Source organism: Solanum dulcamara, chromosome 2 (assembly GCF_947179165.1).
Source record: "Solanum dulcamara chromosome 2, daSolDulc1.2, whole genome shotgun sequence".
In the NCBI taxonomy this organism is placed as follows: domain Eukaryota; kingdom Viridiplantae; phylum Streptophyta; class Magnoliopsida; order Solanales; family Solanaceae; genus Solanum; species Solanum dulcamara.
Genome location: NC_077238.1, coordinates 67,204,351 through 67,214,537, shown reverse-complemented (window position 1 = coordinate 67,214,537; position 10,187 = coordinate 67,204,351).

Sequence of the window (10,187 nt, the reverse complement as noted above, 5' to 3'; positions counted from 1 at the left end):
TGTGTATGAATAGGGAGAAGATAAAATGAATCAAATGAAATGGTTGTTTAGGATCAATTGCATGCAATGAACCTATTCTTGGTATTTGTAATTGTGATTGTGTTGTGTTTGATTGGATCGGGTGTCATGTTCCGATACGTATTTGAATCGTATGTCATGTTCTGACATAATATTGGACCGAATATCACGTTCCGACACACTAACAGGTAGAGAGTGGGTTCCCTTTGATTGTTACATACAAATTGAGACCGTTGACCTATGTATATGTATGTGTACTGTTAAGAGATGACAAGTGGTAAAGTATTCTATATATGTGTGCTTACTGTGTTGTAGTTACTTGTTAAATATCTCACTTACTGAATAGCTGTGTGATCCCACCAATACACTGTTATTTGTGTACTGATACTGCACTTGCTCTTTCTTTGTTGAGTATATATGACATCTTCAAGCAGCTGTTGAGAGATATCGAGTAGATGATCATTGATTTATTCTCACGACCCGAACAAAGGTAAAGCCACGTCACGGCGATCGAGATGCGATGGACCCCAACCAAGCCATCTTAGCATACATCTCATACATAAGGTAAATAAACATATTAAAAGTAAGAGAAAGTAATCAAATCAAGGGGTATGGAATTAAGGGATAGCAACTCAATAGATGTCCAATCTGAACCATATCACGTAGCGTCTAAACATGCCTCTCGTCTAGTCTTTGATGGAGCTTACGACAAGCTCCAAGCTCACAAGAGCATATGAAGAAGTAGAAATAGTAGCAGCATGAAAAGAGGTCATTTCCCTCGATAAGATGAGTACTCACCAACTCTTGATACCTAAACTTTAGCCATGATTAGGATGATCGTGAGTTTCATCCGTCCCTACATTATGAGACAATGTAGGCAAAATATGCGTTAGTACATGGAAGTTACTAAGTATATAAGATATGTATAAACAAGTAAAGGAACGTGAACAATATACCATAAGATGCATGACCAATAATAATGAACATGAGTAAGGCTTAAAACATTTGAAAACATATGAAAACTCATGGTCAATGCATATCACAAAATTTCATCATATAACTCTTAGCTTAACTTCAACTTTTAGCTTAACTTCAACTTTTGTGGAATAAGACCTTTAACCAATATCTAAGATCATGCGAGCTATAAAATGGAATCCAATGGAACCCTCATCAAGAAAGGTAAGGCTACCTTGCCAGGGTATACTACATCGTGGTACTCAACTCAACTCAATTGTGCTATATGTGGATCCACTAGCTAGGCCATTAAGGCAATCCTACGTGGGTAGGTAGTTTGAGAATTTAGGTTGCTATTAGAATTCCCTTAGGTAACTAACTGCATTACCGGACTGAATCCCACTTTAAAGTTCTCTCGTTGCTTAGTCAATATCCTAATGAAAACTCATAAAACATGATCATAACATAATATGGAAAGATGGTAACTACCTATCAATCCATCTTTATAAAACCTATTAAGAGTAGCTCATTAACTTTAGTGATTCATAAAAATTCATAACTTATGTGAGAATTGTACTTATAACAATCTTTAACATGATTGTGTGACAATTATACTTATCACACCATAATAACTTTCTTTGATCATAACTTGTTCATCATCATAACTTTCACCATTAAAATCATAATCTCAACTTTAAATCACGAAAAGTTTACTTGAAAATCATTGAACTCATTATCTATTTATGAAAATCATCTTTAACATCATAATCATAACTTGGAAATAGCTTTATGCATGGGCATTCATAATTCAACTTAAAATCACGTAATTCATGCAGAAACATGATTAGAATAATCATTTATAGCTATTCGAAATGAAATTAAAATAACCCAATTCAATTCGTCAAAATTAGGGTTTATAACCAATTAGAGATTGAAAGAAATTTTGAGAAAAATTTGGGACTCCATGGGTGAAAGAAACCCATGAATCAATCATCACATACCTTAATTGAATTCACTAAGCATTGAAGAAAACTCTTGTAGAAATCTGGAAACCCTAGCTTGAGTTTAGAAAGAAACCTTGAGAGAATTGAGTTCCTTGCCTTAGAGATTTTTAGGAGAATAATTTCAGAATGAGGGAATTTCAAAGAAATGGGTAGATATAGGGTTGAACGTAGCCTTAGTTGTGTCTAGGTTCATTGAATCGAACTTGAAATATGACATAATTTCCCTTTATTAAAAAACTTGAACTTTGACTCTATAGATTGACTCTACGAGTCGTAGGAATGATGACGAGTCGTCAAAATAACTCTTCTTGCAGGTCTGAGAAATAGGCTAAGAATAAGCATCTGAAGTTTGCAAACGAGTCATTTCTACGGCTCGTTTTTCAGTCTACGAGTCGTAACAACCACTTGTCATGTAGGTCCCAAGACCTACAATTATTTAGGTCTCTGAAGTTTCATTTTGAGTTGTTCCTATGAATTGTAACAACCCCCATGACCCATCATTTCAAGTCATAGACTTGACCTTGAGGGACTTCTAAAACTTAGCCTATGGAGTTGGGTTACGACTGGGTATTATGTATCGTAGAAACTCTTACGACTTATCATGTTGAGTCATAGAGTGTCATCTAGGGTTTGTTCTGGATGAACCCTTAGAGATCACTCTACGACTCACTCATAGAGTGACTCATAAACATGAATCAGTTAGAATTTTAAGAATTTTCTCCTTGGTTCCAACTTTCCACTTCCAAGCCATACATTTATAGAATTCAAAGGTAAGCCAGTTCTTTCAAGCTACCATGAATTCTTCTTAATCTTGGTCCTTCTTTCCTAGACTTAGACTTTCAAACATTGTTATTGTCAAATTTTTAGGGTTGAGTTTATGAGAACTCAATAGTTTTTCTTTATTTAACCTATTTCCACATCTTAAATTGCATATCTATTGTTATTGTTATTCAGTTTAGGTTGTAGTAGTGGTTCTCCCGCCAAAGAATTAGGGTGGGTGCCAATCACGGTGGATCAGGATCGTTACAAAGTTTGTATCAGAGCCTTATATTTGATGAACTCATTATACCAATATGAGTCTGGTAGAGTCTTACGGAACTGTACGGAGAAGTCCGTACTTTTCTTCGAGAGGCTATAAGACTTTATGACAAATCTCTTTATCTTCTCTCCTTTCATGATATAACTTGATTCCAATTGGTATCTGGTGATAAAAATTGGTATCTAACCTCTTTCACTCTCTTTTCTACAGATGGTTAACATGCATTACAATTGTGTCCAGCCCATAGCTCTCGTTAAGCCAGAGGAAGATCCAGCCATTAGGGGATGTGGCTATGGCAGGAGAAGAAGAAGAGGATGAGGCAAATGCTGAAGAAGGGCAGTGCCCGCAAGGGGTGAAGCTCAAGTTTAGGATTTTCCTAGAGAAGAGGCCTCTTCCACACCCCAAGTTGAGGTAGAAGAGGATCCTCAACAGTTGGAGGATGCACAGGCTGGGGTTGCTTGTCTTCCTCCTCTAGACTCGATTTTATCTCACCAGATCATGACTTTCTTAAGTAGGTTGGACGACACTGGAGCCATTCTCATAGTGCCTATTGCCCATTCTCCAGTTGCTAATCCATTTGCTGCTGCTATTCCTCAAACAAATGGAATATTGTGTATTGATGTCTTTTTCCTTCCCCAATGGTCCCATTGATTACTGGCATTTAGCGTGATATGTTGACTAAGTTTCTAAAACTAAACCCTTCAGCTTTCTAAGGTTTTGAGAGTGGCCTATGAGTTCATCCTTAATAGTTATAAGAGGTTGCACAAGTTAGGTGTAGTCCTCCAATATGGGGTTGAGTTTGTGACCTTCCAACATCAAGGTTTAGCCAAGCACTAGTGGAGGGCCTATGTGGAATGCAACTTAAAACTTTTGTCTCTACTCACTTAGGTTCAGTTCCATGCTTTGTTCCTAGAGAAGTATGTACCCCAGACCTTGTGGTATCACAAGAAGAATGATTTCATGGCTTTAGAGCAGGATGGTCTAACAGTAGAAGCTCATGAGGTTAGGTTTCATGCCTTGTCTAGGTATGCTACTCATGAGTTGGTGACTATAAAGAAGGAGAGGATCCAGTTGTTTGTGAAAGGATTGAATTCGGAGTTACAAGTATTGTCTGTCCATATGACCTCTGCAAAGTGACAGACTTTGTGAAGAAGGTAGAGGGAGTTCGGTGAGACGGGTAGGCAAAGGCTTTGGCTAAGAAGCCCAAGAATACGGGTAACTTTCATGGATTTTATTTTGGAGTATTAGGAAGACCGGTAATTGCAGCCTGACCAATTCAGTCAGCTATGCTGGCTTCTACTATTAGTTAATTAGGTACTCTAATGCAGAATCCTACATAGGAGGTCTAGGGAGCTTTATTCACCCTTGGCAGCAGGCCGTCCTTTAAGCATGACTATTTTAATGGTGGAGAGACAAGGCATATGAGGAGAGAGTATCCCCACCCTTGCATGACTAATTTTGCATGACAAAAGACCAGAGCAGTGGTACTGCCAGGTGGAGGTAATAATGGCAGAAGACATCACAAAGATGGGCGAGGGGGGAACCAGAGAGAACGTGAAGGCTGAGGAAATAGTAATGTTGGTTGAGGAGCAGTGCAGCCAGGCAGTGAGGTTTCCCATCAGGATGATAGGGCTAAGTTTTAGTCCTTTTCAGGCAAGACCAAGGCTGAGGCTCTAATGTAGTAATAACAAGTATTATTCTTGTATGTGATCGGATGGCTACTATTTATTTGATCTAGGCTCTACTTATTCATATGTGTCAGTACAATTTTCCTTAGGATTTGATGCAATTTGTGATGTGATTGATCCCCCATTCATTTTTCTATCCCTGTTGGAGAGTCAGTCATAGTCACCCATCTCTATCGTGTTTGTTATGTTCTATTTATGTGTTTTCAGACTTGGGCTGACTTGGTAAATTTAGATATGAATGATTTTGACATGAACTTAGTCATGACTTTGTTATTCCACTACTATGTTGTGCTTAATTATAATGCTAAGACCGTGACTCTAGAAATCTGGGGTGTGAAAAGTTAGAGTGGAAAGGAGTGTACAAGCCTAAGCCAGCTAAGATCATATCCTTTCTCACGGCTAGAAAAATAATGGGGCAGGGTTGTTTGGCATATTTGGCTCATATTTGGGATATTGATGCTTAGTGTCCCTCTATTGAGTCTACTATTGTAGTTTATGAATTTAATTAAGTGTTTCATATCGATTTTCTTGGTATGCCTCCTGATAGAGATATAGATTTCTACATTGATTTGGAGCCGACCACTCTCTCAATTTCTATTCCTCCTTATCGCATGGCTCCGAAATAATTGAAAGAGCTTAAAGGTCAAATCCAAGAACTCATTGATAAAGGTTTAATTTGTCTTAGTGCTTCCCCGTGGGGTACACCGATCCTATTTGGTAAGAAAAAAAAAGGTAAAATGAGAATTGTGTTAGATTATCGATAGCCGAATAGGGTCATCATTCAAAATAAATACCTTTTGCCTCGCATAGATGATCTTTTTAACTACTTGTAGGGTGCGTTGGTCTTTTTAAATATTTATCTAAGGTCTTGGTACCATCAACTGAAGATTAAACTTGAATTTGTGCCCAAGATAGCATTTAGAACCCGGTATGGGCACTATGAGTTTTTTGTAATGTCGTTTCTGATAAATGCACATGCGGTCTTTATGAGTTTGATGAATGGTGTGTTCAAGACGTTCATGGATTCCTTCATAATTGTGTTTATAGATGATATTTTGGTCTATTCTAAGAGTAAGGAAGTAACACGCAAATCATATTCATATTGTTTTGGGTGTCTTGGGAAAGCAGATAATGTATACAAAACTCTCTAAGTGTGAATTATGGCTATCTTTGGTTGCCTTTTTGGGGTATATGGTTTCAAAAGAAGGGGTAATACTAGATCTCCAAAAGATTGAGGCAGTCAAGAAGTGGGGCAGACCCAGCTTTGTGACTAAAGTTAGAATTTTTGTGGAACTTGCCATTTACTATTGTTGGTTCTTGAGGAACTTTAATTCTATTGCCACCCATTTAACACGTCTAATTCAGAAGGAGGTACTATTTGAGTGGACTAATAAATGTGAAGAGAGCTTCCAAAATCTCAAGACTCTTCTGACCAAGACATCTATTCTGACCTTACTAGTTGAAGGTAAAAATTTCATTATTTTATGTGATGCTTCAAATTCAAGCTTGGGTGATATGTTCATCCAGGATAAGAATATTATAACCTATGCCTCACAATATTTGAAGGTTTATGAGAGGAACAATCGATGGATGACTTGGAGTTGGCAGCGCTAGTGTTTGATCTAAAGATCTGGCGACATTACCTTTATGGTGTCAAGTATGAAGTATTTACTGACTATCACATACTACAGCATGTGTTCACTCAAAAATACTTAAATCTAAGACAGCGAAGGTGGATGGAGTTAGTCAAGGATTATGATATCACCATCCAGGTAAGGCTAATATGGTGGTAGATCCATTAAGCCGGAAGCCGATTAGTTTGGGCAGTCTAACCTGTTTGGGTGCCTATAAGCGGCCCCAGAGAGATTTAGGACCTGGAGGCTAAATATATGATGATAGGCATCTTAGAAAAATGTAGGGGTGTTGGCCAGTGTTAAGCTAGGGCCTACTTTTATTGAAGAAATCAAGTCCAAGAAGTTTAAGGATGCAAACTTGAATGAGATCAGAGAGAAGAGTTTGTTGTGCAAGGCCCAAGATATAGTCCTTGATGCAGATGAGGTCCTCAAATTTAGGGAAAGGATTTGTGTTCCCCAAGTAGATGGCTTAATTCAGAAAGTGTTGTTCGAGTCACATGGTTCATAGTACTCTATTCATACAGGTGTGACCAAGATGTACTAAGATTTGAAGCAACTTTATTGGTGGCCGAGCATGAAGAAAGACATAGTTGAATTTGTGGCTAGGTGTGAGAACTGTCAGCAAGTAAAATATGAGCACAAAAGGCCTGCAGGTATACTTAAGAGAATGCCCATTCTTGAATTGGAGTGGGAAAAGAGAGCCATGGATTTTTTGGTGGGTCTCCTAAGACATTGGGAAAGTGTGATTCTATTTGAGTTGTGGTTGACAAACTGACGAAGTCAACCCAATTCATTCCAATTAAAGTAGACTATAATGCCCAATAGTTGGTAAAGATTTTTATGAAAGAGATAGTAAGCTTGCATGGGGTGCCCTTTTCTATTATCTCAGAATATGGTATGCAGTTCACATCCAAATATTTGGGGGAAATTGCATGAGGAGTTGGGCACTCAACTTACTTTCAGTACAACTTTTCATCCAGAGAGTGATGGGTAGTTAGAGAGGACCATTTAGGTGTTGGAAGACATATTGAGGGCACGTGTGATTGATTTTGGAAGACATTGGGATAAATTCTTTCTTTTTGTGTGAGTCCTCCTACAATAATAGTTATCACTCCAGCATTGATATGGAATCATTCGAAGCTCTCTATGGGAAAGGATGTAGATCGCCCATAGAGTGGTTTGAGACTGGAGATGTGAAGTCCTTGGGATTGACTTAGTAAAAGATGCTCAGAATAAAGTAAGAAGCATCCAAGCCAAGCTTCTAGTAGCTCAGAGTCGATAAAAGGAGTATGATGACCGTAAGGTAAGGGACATAATATTTCAGGCTTGTGGACAAGTTCTTCTGAAAGTGTCACCCATAAGAAAGATGATGAGGTTCGGCAAGAAGGGCAAACTTAGTCCTCGCTACATTGGCACCTTTGAGGTACTTGAATGTGTAGGGCTAGTGGATTATAGGTTGGCTTTACTGCCTAGCCTATCTAGAGTCCATTTAATTTTCCATAGATCCATGCTAAAGAAGTATCATGGGGATGGAGATTATATCATCAAGTGGGACACAGTCTTGTTAGAAAAGATCTTCAATCTGAAGAAGAGCCCGTTGCATTCATAGATTGTGATGTCTGAAAACTAAGGGACAATGAGATTAAATCTGTAAAAGTTTAGTGGACGCATCATTTGATAGAGGAAGCTACTTGGGAAACCGATAAGGATATACGAGACAAGTATCCCTAGTTATTCATCAAACCAGGTACTACTCTATCTTTGCCTTAGCTAGTTTTTCTACTTTGGTCACTTGGGACTGAGTGATGGGTAAAATAGTATCTATTATAACGACCTATTCCGGTCGTTATGGATAGGTCAATGGAGAAGTAAATTGGGCAATAAAACTTCTGAGTAGTAACTTGGAAATTTTAGCCTAGGCCAAACTTGGATGAAATCTGAGTCATGTGAGTTCTAGGGTAATACGATAATGGATAGGGAATTGGATTTTGAGTTTGATCATTTGAGTTGATAGACAATATGATACAGAGCCTATAAGGGTTCACAAAATCATATTCATATTGGCAGACCTCCCGTAATTGATCTTGGTGTGAAGTATTGAATTTAAAATATAATGGTTTGAGGGTGTGTTGCAAAATGAGAGATTGGGACTCAAATCTCAATGTTCTGTCTCCGTACATCCCACCATAGTGGGATTATTTTTGCCAAATGGGGCTCGCTATGGCAGGCTAGTCAGAACAAAAATGGGGAAAAACTCCAAAAATATTATTTTTCTGCAAAACCCGTTCTTAAGAGAAAAGAGGCAACTTAGGGTAGTACTTCATCATTTTTATATGAATTGTCATACCAAATGTAAGTTAATTACTCCCCTAATCCGTATTTCGATTATTAGAACTTAGAATCATGTTTAATTATTATTGAGGGAGGGTTTTAGCTTAAAATCAATGATGAACAAGGTCCTAGTTGGGCATTAGGATCATGGATTTACAAAATATGAATAAATTAGGCAATTTTATTAATCATTTGAATATGTGTGATTGTTTTTAGACCAAGAACAAATTGAAAGGGTTCGAAAAAGGAAAGCTCCATCTGTTTAGAGCTTTCAAGGCTAGGTTTTGAGGTAGATAATGATATGTCTTCTTGTATGTAACATATGTGCTTGTTAACTGCTCCATTTTATGCATATATGTGTGTAAATAGGGGAAGATGAAATGAACCAAATGAAATGACTATTCAGGATCAATTGCATGCAATGAACTTATTCTTGGTATTTGTAACTATTTGATACTATTCATTATAATTGTGATCGTATTGTATTTTATTGGATTGGGTGTCACATTCCTACACGTATTTGGATCGGATGTCAAATTTTGACACAATATTGATAGGGTTTCATGTTCCGACACACTAATAGGTGGAGTGTGGGTTCCATAAGAGAACCATTCTTTGACTGTTACATACAGATTGAGACCGTTGACCTGTGTATATGTATATGTACAGTTAAGAGATTACAAGTGGTAAAGTATTCTATATATGTGTGCTTACTGTATTGTAGTTACCTGTTAAATATCTCACTTACTAGAATAGTTGTGTGATTCTATCAATACACCGTTATTTGTGTACTGATATTGCACTTGCTCTTTCTTTATTGAGTATATCACATCTTCAGACAACTGTTGAGAGACCTCGAGTAGACGATCGTTGATTTACAGAATTTAAGAGTGAGTCAGTTCTTTCAGGTAACCATGAATTATTCTTAATCTTGGTCCCTCTTTTTCAGACTAAAACTTTCAGACATTGTTATTGTTAATTTTTTGGGGTTGCATCCCTTTTTCTTTAGACTTGTTGTTTGGTAAGAGTTTTGGTACAATTAACTTTCAGGTTCTAGGGGTATTTTTTGCATGTTTTAGTTTCGTTATTTGAGTTTATGGGAACTCAACACCTTTTTTTTTATTTAACCTATTTCCACATCTTAAATTGCCTATCTTTTGTTATTGTTGCTCAGTTTGGATTGTAATAGTGGTTCTCCAACCGGAGGGTTAGAGTGGGGTTGTGACAACAGTCTGAAAATATCTTGTTATAATTTATAAATACAACATTTTTATAATACCAAACTATTTTTAAAAAACTCTTTTTAACCTTCAAATTTGAATAAATTAATTCTTAACTTTTTAATCCATTTCACTTATATTAGCATCTTAATTATATTTTTTTTAATTACTTAAAAATTTTAGTCTTTTAAAATTATTGAGTTATTGTATAATTTAATGACAAGTGATATTGCATTTACACTCTTTCTTAAGAAACAACTTTAAAAAAAAAGTTTGGCGTATATAATTAAAGTTAGAAA